The 13,069-nt window shown below is 39.2% G+C and overlaps 2 non-coding genes across 2 annotated transcripts; one reads left to right on the forward strand and one right to left on the reverse strand.

Annotated features, from left to right (window-relative positions):
- Positions 1–4,158: 4,158 nt before the first annotated feature.
- Positions 4,159–4,232, forward strand: TRNAT-AGU (transfer RNA threonine (anticodon AGU)). Its single transcript has one exon. It is a non-coding gene; the product is annotated as a tRNA-Thr (tRNA).
- Positions 4,233–8,152: 3,920 nt separating this feature from the next.
- TRNAC-GCA (transfer RNA cysteine (anticodon GCA)) lies at positions 8,153–8,224 on the reverse strand. The gene has a single exon. It is a non-coding gene; the product is annotated as a tRNA-Cys (tRNA).
- Between the last annotated feature and the right edge of the window lie 4,845 nt (positions 8,225–13,069).

Below are 13,069 nucleotides of genomic sequence, written 5' to 3' on the forward strand. Positions count from 1 at the left end.
TCTCTCTCTCTTGCTCGATTCACACTGTAACCACGGTGATGGTAAAGAAGAGAGCAGCGCGACGCGTGGATTAATCGGAGGAGAGAAAGAATATAGGAGAGAAACGCGCGTCTGGTCGCGAGGATGTGCGATTTGATTAGCGGGTAGCGCGGCACTATGGAGCCGGTTTCGCGGGGTTCCTGGCTCGGACGCGGAGGATCGGAAGGGTGGAGGGAGCCGGAGGGACTTGGAGGGACGCGTGGGAAGGTGGAGGTGGCTCGGAACGTTGGGTGAAACTGTGTGCGCATCGGCCTGCCGGAGGAGAGGTTTCCACCCTACCATCCACGCCCGCCACCGAGCGAACCGCCGTCTCGCGCCCAAAAGGGGGGAAACTCTCTGGTGGGGTATCGATGTTGCCACGCTTGCGCCGCGGCCCGTCTCCCTCGTGCCAGGAACCCCGACTTCGTGTCCTGCCACGAGATTTCGCGATGATTTGCGGCTACCGAATCGAATGGAAAAGGAATCGAATAATAACGTCGTCAAACGTCGTGTCCCTTTCCCATCTTTCGATGTTTACACCCGCGAGAGAGAGAGAGAGAGAGAGAGAGAGAAATTGCGCGAGATTCGCGGCAGATTCTCGACGATATTTCTCGAATTCGTGGAGAATAGATCGCGAAGAATTAGAAATTCTCGTTACGAAATTGACGAGATGTAGTATCTTTTCATCGTCTTAAAAGATAATATCGCGCCAACTCTAGACTTGAACCTAAAAAATGTAATCCAAATAAATCTTCTGGCCTCCATCACAGGTATCTTCTTATCCTCGATTCTTGGGAGAAGGCGAGAGAAGTCACGTGCTGGCTTATCTTCGTTTTCGTAAACGTTGCGCGAATCTCGTGCGGATTTGGTTTGGAAAGGAGGAGGGGAGGGGGATCGCGAGTGGCCATCGCTGGAATGCACGCGCGCGCGCGCGCATAACGACTTACATGCACACACGTTTCCCGAATAGACCCGTATCGCGGGTGGGTATAGCGTCGACCGGTCGGATCACCCGTTGGATGCACTCAACGAAATTAAACCTACGTTCCTCGACCTCGGACTGACATCAACCAGTCACGTCCAGCCGAGATATCGCCAACGTTACCTTTTACCACGTTTCGCGCGCGCCACGACTTATCCCCCCACCAAATTTCACGACCACGAATCTATTTATTTTTCGCGCTTAATCCACGCTTTCGCCCGAACGATTCGACGAATCGACCTTCGTCTCGCGAAAATTCTAACTCGAACATCTAGTTCGAAGATTTAAAAAAACATTGTTGGAGAAGTTTAAACGTGATTACACGACACGAGAGAGGGGCGATTGATTGGTTTAAGAAATTTAACGGTGGCTCGTTTTAAAAAATATTGGGGATGAACCGACGAATCGGATCCATTCTTCGTTCCCGTTTCATTCACTCGAAATAGCGAACGGAACGTAAGGTGGCGAGGAATGGGAATTGGGTTATGAGCGCGAAAGTGGTAGGTGGCGAGGGTCCTGGTGGAAAACGACTCGAAAGTATCGAAGCGTCTCGGTGGAAAAAAGAGGTTTTTTTCAGATCGCCGCTCCGCCATCGGTGACTCCTCTTTTCTTCCTCTCTCTCTCTCTCTCTCTCTCTCTCTCTCTCTCTCTCTCTCTCTCCGTTGAACCAGCGAGGAAAATGCTTGGCGAGGCCGGGTTGGAAAAATGTGGAACACGTTGACGTTGGAGCGAGGGAGCAGACGAGAGGATATCGAACCGACAAGTCCAGAGGCGGAGTTGCCCCACCAGGTTTCCATGGAAACGTGACACTCTCTTTCGGGCTTTTCGAGCTTTTCGAGCTGTTCGAGCTTTTCGAGCTTACTATGCTTGTTTTCTCTCTCTCTCTCTCTCTTTTTTTTCTCTCTTCCAGTTTCTCACTCTCCTCGCATCGGCACCGGCGGATCGCCGGAGGATCGGGTCTCGCCTCCAAAGAACGATATTTCCCGTTATTTTCCTCAAACCGAAGGGAAAAATTATTCGGTTTCGCGGAAACTGATATCGCAGCCTGGCCAGTCTCTCATTTCCAAGTTTTATTTCGTCGCGATCGTTCCTTTCTTTTTCTTTTTTTTCTGTTCTACTTTTTTCCTGGATCTACTTCATGGATCATCTCGACACGTTTCGAACACCATTCCCTACCATTCCGTTCGATATACGATATCGGGAATAATTTCTACTTGAAAGAATAAAAACTTTTGCTCGAATTTCTTTTCGCATCGAAACTATCGTAGATTTCATAAGCGAATAAATAAAGCAAGTTCAATATATCTATGTACGCGCTCCAAGTATTCCTCCAAACTTTCCAAAGAACGCCAATCAATCGTTTTATTACGATTGGCGCAAGAGAGAAAAAGAAAGAGGAGAAAAAAAAAAAAACAAGGTAGAAAAGTGGAATGAAAATGTCAAAAGCTCGGATCGTCTGGAAAAATAAAATGGAAAAGAAGAATCGTACGTATCACCGGCGCCGGTACACAACCGGAAAATGTACTTTCATCGGGCACACATCTTGTTCTGTCCTTTCCAATGTACCTCGTAGTTACTGGGCTCGAGCATGTGCTCTCTCGCGTGTGAAATGTCCCCACGATTTGCTCTTCGCTCTTTCGCCCTTTCTCTTTCTTTCCTTCTCCACCCACCGCCTATGCACCGCCACCACCACCGTTTATGTAAGTTGGAACAGCGTTTCTCAAACCGGTAAATAGAGCGTTTCGTAAAATTCGAAAGAGAACGATCAATTTTTCTCACGAACGAAAGGAAAGGAATATTCTCCTCCCGTGCAAGGTAAAATTGGTATTAATTGCTTCGATCGATCCTCGCGATATACCGCCTCGCGATGAAATTCTATTCCTGAGCTGGAGGAATTATTTAATATCGATTTCAGCATCGAGGAATCGAGTGGATTTTTCGTAAGAGAACCGAACTTTCGCCGATGAAATCTGAATCGCAATTTTCCTCGCAATTACAACATTTCAAGAAAACAATGAATTTTCAGAATTTTCCTAAAATTTCAAAAAATTCCTCGGCTCGACACGATCCTCAGGGTTCGAGCGATCGCGTATACCGAACGCTAGCACCGATTTTAACTCGTAAAAACTCGTAAGTTTGAGAAGCACTGGGTTGAAACGCATCCGTCTGTACGTGATCGTCCGCGAGTATTCGTAAAGTGAGCGAGAAAGAGCAGGAATGACATATGCGGAACGTAGCCACCTCTATATTTTACTTGAAGCCATTCGCGAGAATTTACGAGGAGCGGGCCGATACTCTCTTTCTCTCTGCCTTCTCGTCTCCCCCGTCTACTCTTTATCCACACATCCATCTCCTTGCTATATTTCTCGATTCTCTTGGTCCCTCTTCTCTTTTCCCGCGGCAACACCTACCATATCAGTCTACCATACTGATTCTCCTAGATCCTGTTCGCAGCCCTTTCCTTTTTATCCTCCCTCCCCTTCGCCAAGATATTTATTTAATCGAGCTGTACGGCTCGATTTCCATGTCCAAGAACGCCGATTCGGTGCAAGATTCGCTTGCCATATTCAAGATCCGGAGGGAATCCGGATTTAACGCATCGAAAAACTTGAGGCGGATAGAGTTTCGATCAATGTTTAAATCAATGAGAAATTAATGAGTCGGAGCACGAGCAATCTGGTTCCAACGGATTATTAGCCGTTAACGAAAGTAAACGGCAGAAAGAGAGAGAGATAACTCGTGGAAAAGGAAATATCGCCCGGAGCTACGTCTTTAATCCGTTTCTTCCGAGCCAATCGCGAGGAAATCTTTTGATGTGCGTCGAGAAACCTTGATTACAACTTCTCGTTAACCATTCACAAAAGAGGCGGTTTCAAATCGAAGAAACGAAACATGGCGAACATGGAGATGATTATACACGCGTATTATATATTTCGTATTAAATGATTACGGGTTATGTGTATTTTTCATACGAGGGAATGGAGGTGAATCACGATTGATAAATTGCGGACGCGTATTTTCTTTTCACCGTTATAAAAACTTTACGATCGTTCGTGAATAATGTTTCTAGATTGCCCTATATATACGTGTATCTAACGTTATTTGCAAATTATCGATTTAGGGATTTAAAATATATAAATATTTCAGCACGTTTCAACGGCGCCGTGGCTTAGTTGGTTAAAGCGCCTGTCTAGTAAACAGGAGATCGAGGGTTCGAATCCCTCCGGGGCCTTTGGGTTTTTTGTAACCAAATATTTTATTTCTTTTTTCTACTTCTTTATTTGATATCAAGACACGATAAAAAAAATCGCCAGTGTACCAACTTTTTGGTTATACGAAACAACGCCTTCTCGAAAAATGTATCTCTTTCTTTTTTTCTTTTTTTTTTTTTTTGCGAATAAATAAATACTATAAACAACGTTGTTACAAGTTAATTTTGTTTTCTTTGATGGATCTTTATATATAATATGCCGTGTGGAAAATTTTGCTCCGAAACTGGGATTGGAATACACGTAGACATTCGATGATCCGAAAATATCCGTGCGATAATGTGTGTATGTGCGGGGAATCGTGGTGGGAAGCTCTCGATGATTGGTTATAAAAAGAGCGAGAAAAACTTTTTAATTGGAAGAATACGGTGTAATTTCGACGCGCCTAACGCGAATGCCACAAAGTCTGTCGCGGAACTTTGAGCAAGTTTTATCAACCGTTATCTTTTATCTCGGTACTTCGCCAACTTTTTAAACCTCTGCCGGCGGGTCAGCATTTTTAACCCGCAAGACGTAAAGTTAAATATTCACTTCATGAAAGTGCCATAAAGGGGCACAGTTTCCTCTTCTTAGTGGCTTGCGGAATAGCGCGGCCAGGAATTCATTTACTTCCCTCTCTGCGAAAACATAGCGAACCTCGATTCGGGGTAATTTGCAATTTCTATTTATATTTCAGCCTCCATATTTATAACCCCGTTTGTCTAAACGTTACGCGAATACACGAATATAGAAATAGAAAATACGCGAATATCGATATACACGTGTTTACCTTTACTCATCGCGTTGGATAAAAAATTATCCAACGTTGAAAATTAATTCACGATCCAAATATTACACGTATCCTGTTTCTGTTCTCCCGCGAGATCGAAACTTTGCGTCTTTCGGGATAAAAGGAGGGAGGAAGAAGAAGAAGAAGAAAGAAAAATAAATAAAAAAAAGTAGAGCACGTCGGATGGAGTTAGTAACACGTTACTTGGAGTAACATGAACAAACCAATTAGCTGGTTAAGCGGGCAAACCCCCATGAAATTCAATTGTCTTCGCCCCATGCATCTCCCGGCTAACCACCCTTATATTTTCATCCTTCTCCTCGAGCCACCCGGAACTCTAACGGTCGTGCAGGCTCGCTATTAGGGTGTCAATTAAATTAGATCACCGCGCAGCGTGGGGTGGTTTAACTGATAGAATGTCACAGATATAGCGAGATACATTCCTCCTCGCGAGAAAGGGGGTTACTGGAAAAGAGCGGCGTATCGATTGACGATGAAACGAAAATAAGTACGCTCATTTATTAGTAATCGAATTATTTCTTACGAGAGAGAGAGAGAGAGTCGATTTTTCAATTTAATTTAATTTCCTTGTAAACGCGGTAAAAATATTCGCGATAGTGAAATTTTAATTTTACGATGAAACTGAATGGCGATCGGTATTTGCTCGAATAGAGTTTGAGATTCGGCAATTCGGAAACAACGGTCCGCAGCAAACTTTTATATCGCGCATTCCTTTTTGCTTTCGGGAAACTTTCCTCTTTCGCGTTACCTTTGGTCAGCAGAATTCTGAATTGGTTCCCATCTTGGATTCCCTCTGAACAAAGAGCCGTAAGGAAACGAGGGAAAATTAAATTAGCGTCGTCTATAATTCTTTCGGCGCGAACGTAATTTTCTCTTATATTCTCGATGCGTTTTAAACCGAGTTAATTTTTTTCATAAAATCCAAATGATATCGCTCGAAAATTTCAACGTGCGTATCTAAAAATCTGTTGATTACTTGAACATTAAAACATTATTCGATTCATCAAAAATGCACGCAGCTATCGCTTTTTCTTTTTCATATTTTGCATAAATAAGACGCGACAAAGTGTTAGATTTTACGATACTCGCAGTCTAGATGAAATCGAATACAGCGGGGACGTTATAGCGCATAATAGTAAGTTATATTCTACAAATCACTCGACTGTTTATGAATAATTTAAACGCTCAGCCCTTGAATATTGGCTGGGGTGAGACTGACAATCCTCCGAGGACAAAACGCAGAAACCCCTCAGGGACGAAGACCCTTTGTTACCGCCTTGCTGGTGGTTGGAAGCAAGGATCCTGCTCTTTGAACCTATCGCACGTGGTAAGCCACTGTTTGCATTGGTCTTCCATGTTGTACGCCATGCTATACGATCGCGCGTGTGGGGGTTGCGAATTTACAAATATAATAAATACTCGAATTAAATTATGATCGGAATAATTGAAGCCAAGTAACAATAATAATAATGGAAATTTTCCAATTTTATTTCAAATGTTCTTTGCTTCATTTGATCGTAAATTGAAACGAGAATGACAAAGTGGAGTGGAAAAAAAAAAAAAAAAGAAACGAGAAACACCTGACCATAAAATTACACGAATCGATGCTTTTTTTTCCCAACATATCGCTCGTTAAATTAGAATGGCTAGATCGATCTATAGCGATTGACTGCTCGTGAACGAGCGAACCAGCCACGGGGTGGATCCCTAAGCCCCGTGAATCGAAAGTATTGTATTCGATGCAGGGCTGATCATTGCCGACGATAATGGAGGATTAGCGCGGTCCCATCTGTCATTTGACTTACGCAGAAACGCGTACACATTGCAATGATATCCTGATACATTATCGAGGATGGAAAGTAAAGTAGGTTGATCGAGGATCAACTTGATACGAAAGTATGGAAAAAAATCTCGCACCATCTCGGTTTCAAAAAATTTTTCAATTTTTCCAAGTATTTTTATCAAAAAAAAAAAGAAAAAAAAAAAAGTTATCGCGAAAATTTCAAAAATTTTCTATTTTTCACAATGTTCAAAGTTAAAATAGTTAACGTTAATTTGAAGAAATAATTACTTTGAATGTTTTTTTTTTATTTTATTGCTTAATACTGTATTGTTCGTGATAATGATTTACGTTATTACTGTTATCAAAGATTACAGCCACTTGTCAGATCCATTCATGTCGATTGTTATCGAATTGTTATAAGTTACGTTGCAAGAAAGAAATAAATTAGTTAATATATATTATGACCATTATCATACATATTGTGTATAATACATTATTGCGCGTATATTATGCGAATGATATGCTACTACGTACATCTACATGTACAGGATGTACATATAGAATGTAGATATAGTATATGGTGACGAGTATGTAAAGCAATACAGGAGAGCATACGAACGTAAATACGACAAACGGGTCAAATGGAGAGACTTATGCCGGATATACATTTCATTTGGCAATCGGCCAATTGGCCTGATCATTCGGAGCACTGCGGGCATTTCATGGATTTCGTCGAATATTTCCAGGATCTTACGGATTTAACGTTTAGTGCTGGAGCAGGTGGTTCTTGCTCCAAACATTCATCTAGTGCGGTTAGAAGCCCTCTGAATTGATTAACGATCCTTTTGTCCTTATGACGATGCATTCTGGTAACATCTCTTATTCTTTGAAGTTTTTTTTTCAAAAAAAAAAAAAAAAGAAAAAATGATAGAGATCGTACTCTTTCGTTCTTCACTCGTATGCTTAATTATTTTATCACTATCCTTAAATTTTGCCTTATTAATATATTATAATATATTTTGAATTACGATATATATTGTTTTCTTAATTTTCATTTAGTTTTATAAATATTAATGATGCTCTTCAATAATTTTAGCATATATCTATATACATATATGTAATTTAAAATAAGGAATAAGCGTTTTGCAAGTTTAAAATGATACTGATCAATCACGAAGAATCAAAATTGAAAAAAATAAAGTGATACGTTAAACCAGGATATTTATAAATATTTTGAGAAATTGACAGATAATGTCAAAAATATAAAATATAAAAATGTATAAAATAAAAAAGAAAAAAAAAAGGAGAGAAGGGGGCACCCGGGTTTGAACCGGGGACCTCTCGATCTGCAGTCGAATGCTCTACCACTGAGCTATACCCCCAGTTGACAAGTGTTCTAATGATAGAATTTCTTAAACTACCACGCTATATAATCGATTTTAATTTTTACACACAATTTTATACATCTTTATGCAATCATGGAACATTATATTACATAAAAGTATAATTAATATTTATGTTTCCAATCATGTTTCACTATATACATACATAATATTTGTTCAGAATGAAATTCAATCATTCGAAAAATTGCATGTTTAAAAATTTTCAAATGTTTAAATAATGTAAATTACATCTCATTACGAATTTATACTTTGTGACTAGTTCAAAATAGCTTTGAACAGAAATGAACGCGATCGCAGGTACCCGTAAACATAGTAATTGAGTTTATAGTAATTGCAGGTTATCAATGACTGACATAGGGCAGTTGAAAAACAGCTCTTGTTGTCATACAAATAGCCATGAGCTCAATCCCCCGAAAGGCAAGAATGGCGACAGGTAGAGTAATATACCGAGGACCACCTAGTGGCTTCATGACTTAGCCATATGCCACCGTGACTAAGGCACACATGGTCGGGAATCGATGTCTATAGGGCCCCATAAGGGTACGAGATTCTTCAAAAGGGACTTGTGACTCGTCAACTCGTTTCAAAGGCACAAACTTGACACGGATAACTTATTCTCTTTTCTTCCTCGGATTTCACGTTTGATTTAATGTTTGTCAGGTGTATAAGTTGCGAATAATGATTCGAAGCAATCTAATAATCGTAGAGGTAATCTTCTTCAAATTTAATATATGTTTATTATATTTTGAAACTATAAAGTATACTTTATCAAACGAAACAAACGATTATCGATCGAAGTAGCAATTTAATTGCACGAAAAGAAACCTTTTAAACCTTTTATCGTTTCTAGTATCGATATTAATAAACAATTTCAAGTTTAATTGGAAATCATTGAAAATGAAAAAAAAAAAAAAAATTTTACACGACCATTGCAGTTCAAATATCGTTATTTCAAGTTGCTTTCTTTTAATTAAAAAGTTTAAAAAATGAAAAAAATATCTATACATATAAATATCTATAATAAAATCATTAATCGAAACTGAAGTTTTTGCACACTTCTCGAATTACTATCTATAACGATAAGTTGTAAATGTCGTATCATCCGATACTCTGATAATTCTATACAATTATTAGGCAGCAATAATTGAATTCAAGAAATCGATATATCGGTGAGTCGTTTTTTAATAACTTTTTGCCTAAATAAAAAAAAAAAGAAAATGAAACGAATTCAACAGTGCCGAAGTCGGTCTTTGCAGCCTTCCATTCGGTTCGCGAATTAATCCATCAAAACAGTCACGATATAACTCACACCCACCTTTTGCCACCCCTTCTGTTCATCTTTTAAAGTTTCGAAATTGATTGCGCACCATATTTAAATACGCTACCAAGCGGAAATTCAATTTGTTCCTACTTGTTATATTAAACAAAATTTATTCCAAATTTCATTTCTTAAACTTTATTTTCCTCTCGGTGATGTAAATATTTCAATAAAAATTGAAAAATAATTGTTGCGATTGTTAGTCATCGTAACGTTTGATCTTCAATGTTAGCAAGATACAACGATACGCAGTAAAGTGGATGCAATGAATTAAAAATATTTAATTGTATTAATTGTACGAGCATAAGTATTACGAATTCTAAGAATCATTTATTATAGAATTTATAAGATGTTAATTGCCACTGACAGATCAATATAGATTTTATTTATCGATAAAAATGATCTTTCATAAAATGAAAAAAATTCTAAAACTCATTAAATACATGTATATTTTTATTTCGAATTTTTTCCTTTTTCGTAATTTACAAATGTTTTTTTATTTTTTAAGAAGATGTTCGTCGTACAAAATGGGAAAGAACGGTTGTACGAAGATTCGAACACTTACGTCTTACCACATATCCACCTCGAAGACTATCCTGGCTTCAAACCAGCTGGCACCATTAACCCAAATATATATGCCGTTCATAATGAAGAGACTTCCTAGTAGATAAATTAATCACGAGCTTTCCCTCTATATATTCTTCGAAACTATAGACCTCGAAATCCTTCGATTCGATAATTCAACAGTGAATGAAAGATTCAAGTATCGACAGAAAGTCTTATCCGAGGTTTACTTCTTGCATTACGTCCCGTAACAGATGATCGAATTACGATATTTTCCTAATCGGCATAACGATTCTTCGTTTTTAACGTTTTTTTGAATATACGTTTGCGTAGATAGATGTACGTATATTTAAATTATATCTTCGCACACAACCACTCCATTTAAAAGCAATAACTTTCAACCATTCTCATAAAGAGTAAGACCTCCTTTTTTTTTATTACATTCTATCGATGAGAAAGCGCGTTAAACTGAAAGCGCGCCGGCTTCGTAAGCAAATTGCGTTCGTTGGTGCGCAACACTCGTGTTTCTTCCATAGAGGGGGAAAAAAAAAAGGAAGGACGGCATACCATGCTCGTCACACGAGGTCGAGGCATTTTTGCATGGCCCCCCCTCCCCCATTTAGACTGTTTTTAGACACCTGGAGTTGCGTTCCACGCGTAGAAACGCGACTCGAGCCCGGTTGACGGCGTTCCTCCGACAGGTGAGCGTGGAAACGGAAATGGAACGCGCGTCTGGTGGACGATGGACGTGTGCTCGGCCGCGCGTGCACGGATCGGAGCGTGGGCCGTGCGCGCGTGTGGACGACGGCGAGTCGGTGTGCGAGCACCCACGCCACACACCGTGTTCTCCACACCGGGTTGCCCGACTATAGGATCAATATAAGCGATGACATAGCGAGAGCTCATCTTTAAGCCACGCCCGCGAGGCGGCGAACGCCAATGCAGCCACGATCCACCGGCCACACGGCCAATGGGCGGCAAGCATCGATTTTTCGCGGGCTCTTTTTTTCGCGAAAGTGAATTTCTTCGCGATGCTGACGGGAGTGCCGGGCCAAGTGCAACAAAGATACGGCGGAGGGACGGAGGAGAGAGCCACGAGGGAGTGTATATACGTGGTGGCGAGAAGAGGAGCGACAGAGAGGATAGGATTCTGTCGGGTAGGGGAGATACGTACTGTAGGGGGTGGAAGTAGAAATAGAATGAGGCGCTACGAGGATGGTGGCGCGAGAGAGGGAGTATACAGCAGGGGGTAAAAGAGGAGACGCCCGTGGAGAAGGCGGAGGATGAGGATCGATGAGGACAGAGTGACTCTTCTAGGGGTAAACGAACCTCCATTTCATCTACCCTTCGCGCTGTTATCGGCTGTCTCTTTTTCAATCGACGGAATCAACCCCCTGCTGCTCGGGTATCGACGTAACCCGCGAGTTCATCTGCATGCGTGGCTCGTTGCCTGTTGCAAGACGCGGCCGCACCACATACCGTTCCGCACCGTTCGTCACGCTTTTTCACGCGCTCGTTCCAACGCGCGACACGCGAACCTGTCGCTCTGTCCAAACATTAATCCTCAACGTCCATTGGACAACGGCTGTTCCGCGAGTTATCGATGGGATTTAACAGATCGGGCATGGACGGGGAAAAGGAAGATATCGTGTCCGATCAGATTTGTCCGAGAGATACGGAGAACAATAGGAAATTTGAAAAAAAAATTTTCAATTTTTTTCAACAGGATACGTTTTTCGATAATTCAACGTATCGTAATCATTGAACGATTAAATAAGATTGCATTTAATCGATTTATGTATGTAGAGAGAGAGAATAATGATAATTTCGTTCTTTACTTTATTCTTTGAAGAACAATAAAATCTTTGGAGAAGAAGTTTCTAATTGATAGATTGTATCTACGATATTCTAGTGGGCAGTATATATATATAAAAACTTAGACAATCGTGTGCAGAATAAAAATAATACACGTTTCAACTTCGTGTTAATAGATAATACGTATTGTTTTCAATTTAAAGTTTAGAATTGTTTATAAAAAATATGTTTCTTTTAAAAAAGAAAATGTTTGTTATTCCGTAAAAAAAAAAAATCTTTTATTTTCTTAATTTTATACGTTCGTATGCGGAATATATTGCACGAATTTATTTTGTTTATTGCTGCACATTTTTCAACGCAAAACAGCAATATGTGAAATAAATATGTGAAATATATATGTGAATAAAATCTCAATAATATGGAAAAATGATAAATAAAGAAAGAGCTAAGAGAAATATTATTTGTATCGTGAAACACTAACTATATTTTTAATTAATATTAAAAATAAATTTAATAATAACGAAATTTTTTTTATAAATTTCGATTTTTAAAATACCTGAATAATATAGAATAAATATTATTTTGTAATAACATTGTGCAATTGGAACAAGAAAGAAAAAAATATCTCTCTACAATATCAAAATAGAAATATGTTTCATTTTTTATTTATATAACCACGAAAAATTTCGATCTTTTATTTTTTAACACATCGTTGCATGTGTTATTATAATAATTATATTCATATAACTAACAATTTCAAAATATGATTAAAAAAAAAACTTTAACTTAATACAAATAAGAAAGAATTTATGCGTTATTTTTATGCAAAACAAGAAAACTACAAATATAACATAACCTATTCACAGTTTTCTGAATTATCGATAAGACCTACTATTACTTGATGATTACAAGAACAGATGTGACATCTTATGGAACTTAGTGTTACGTGTTCTGAAATACCGACGTCAAAAAATCAAAGTGTTTCTGACGCCCTCTATAATTTATTATGATCAATACCAAAATTATAATCAATTAATCATTTATAATATTTAATACTACGAATAGAATGCTGAGAAAAAAAAGATATAAAAACTATCAAAAACCTATCAAAAACTATTATAATAACC

Source organism: Apis florea, unplaced genomic scaffold (assembly GCF_048593485.1).
Source record: "Apis florea isolate Af1SG1 unplaced genomic scaffold, ASM4859348v1 contig_24_pilon, whole genome shotgun sequence".
NCBI classification, from domain to species: Eukaryota; Metazoa; Arthropoda; class Insecta; order Hymenoptera; family Apidae; genus Apis; species Apis florea.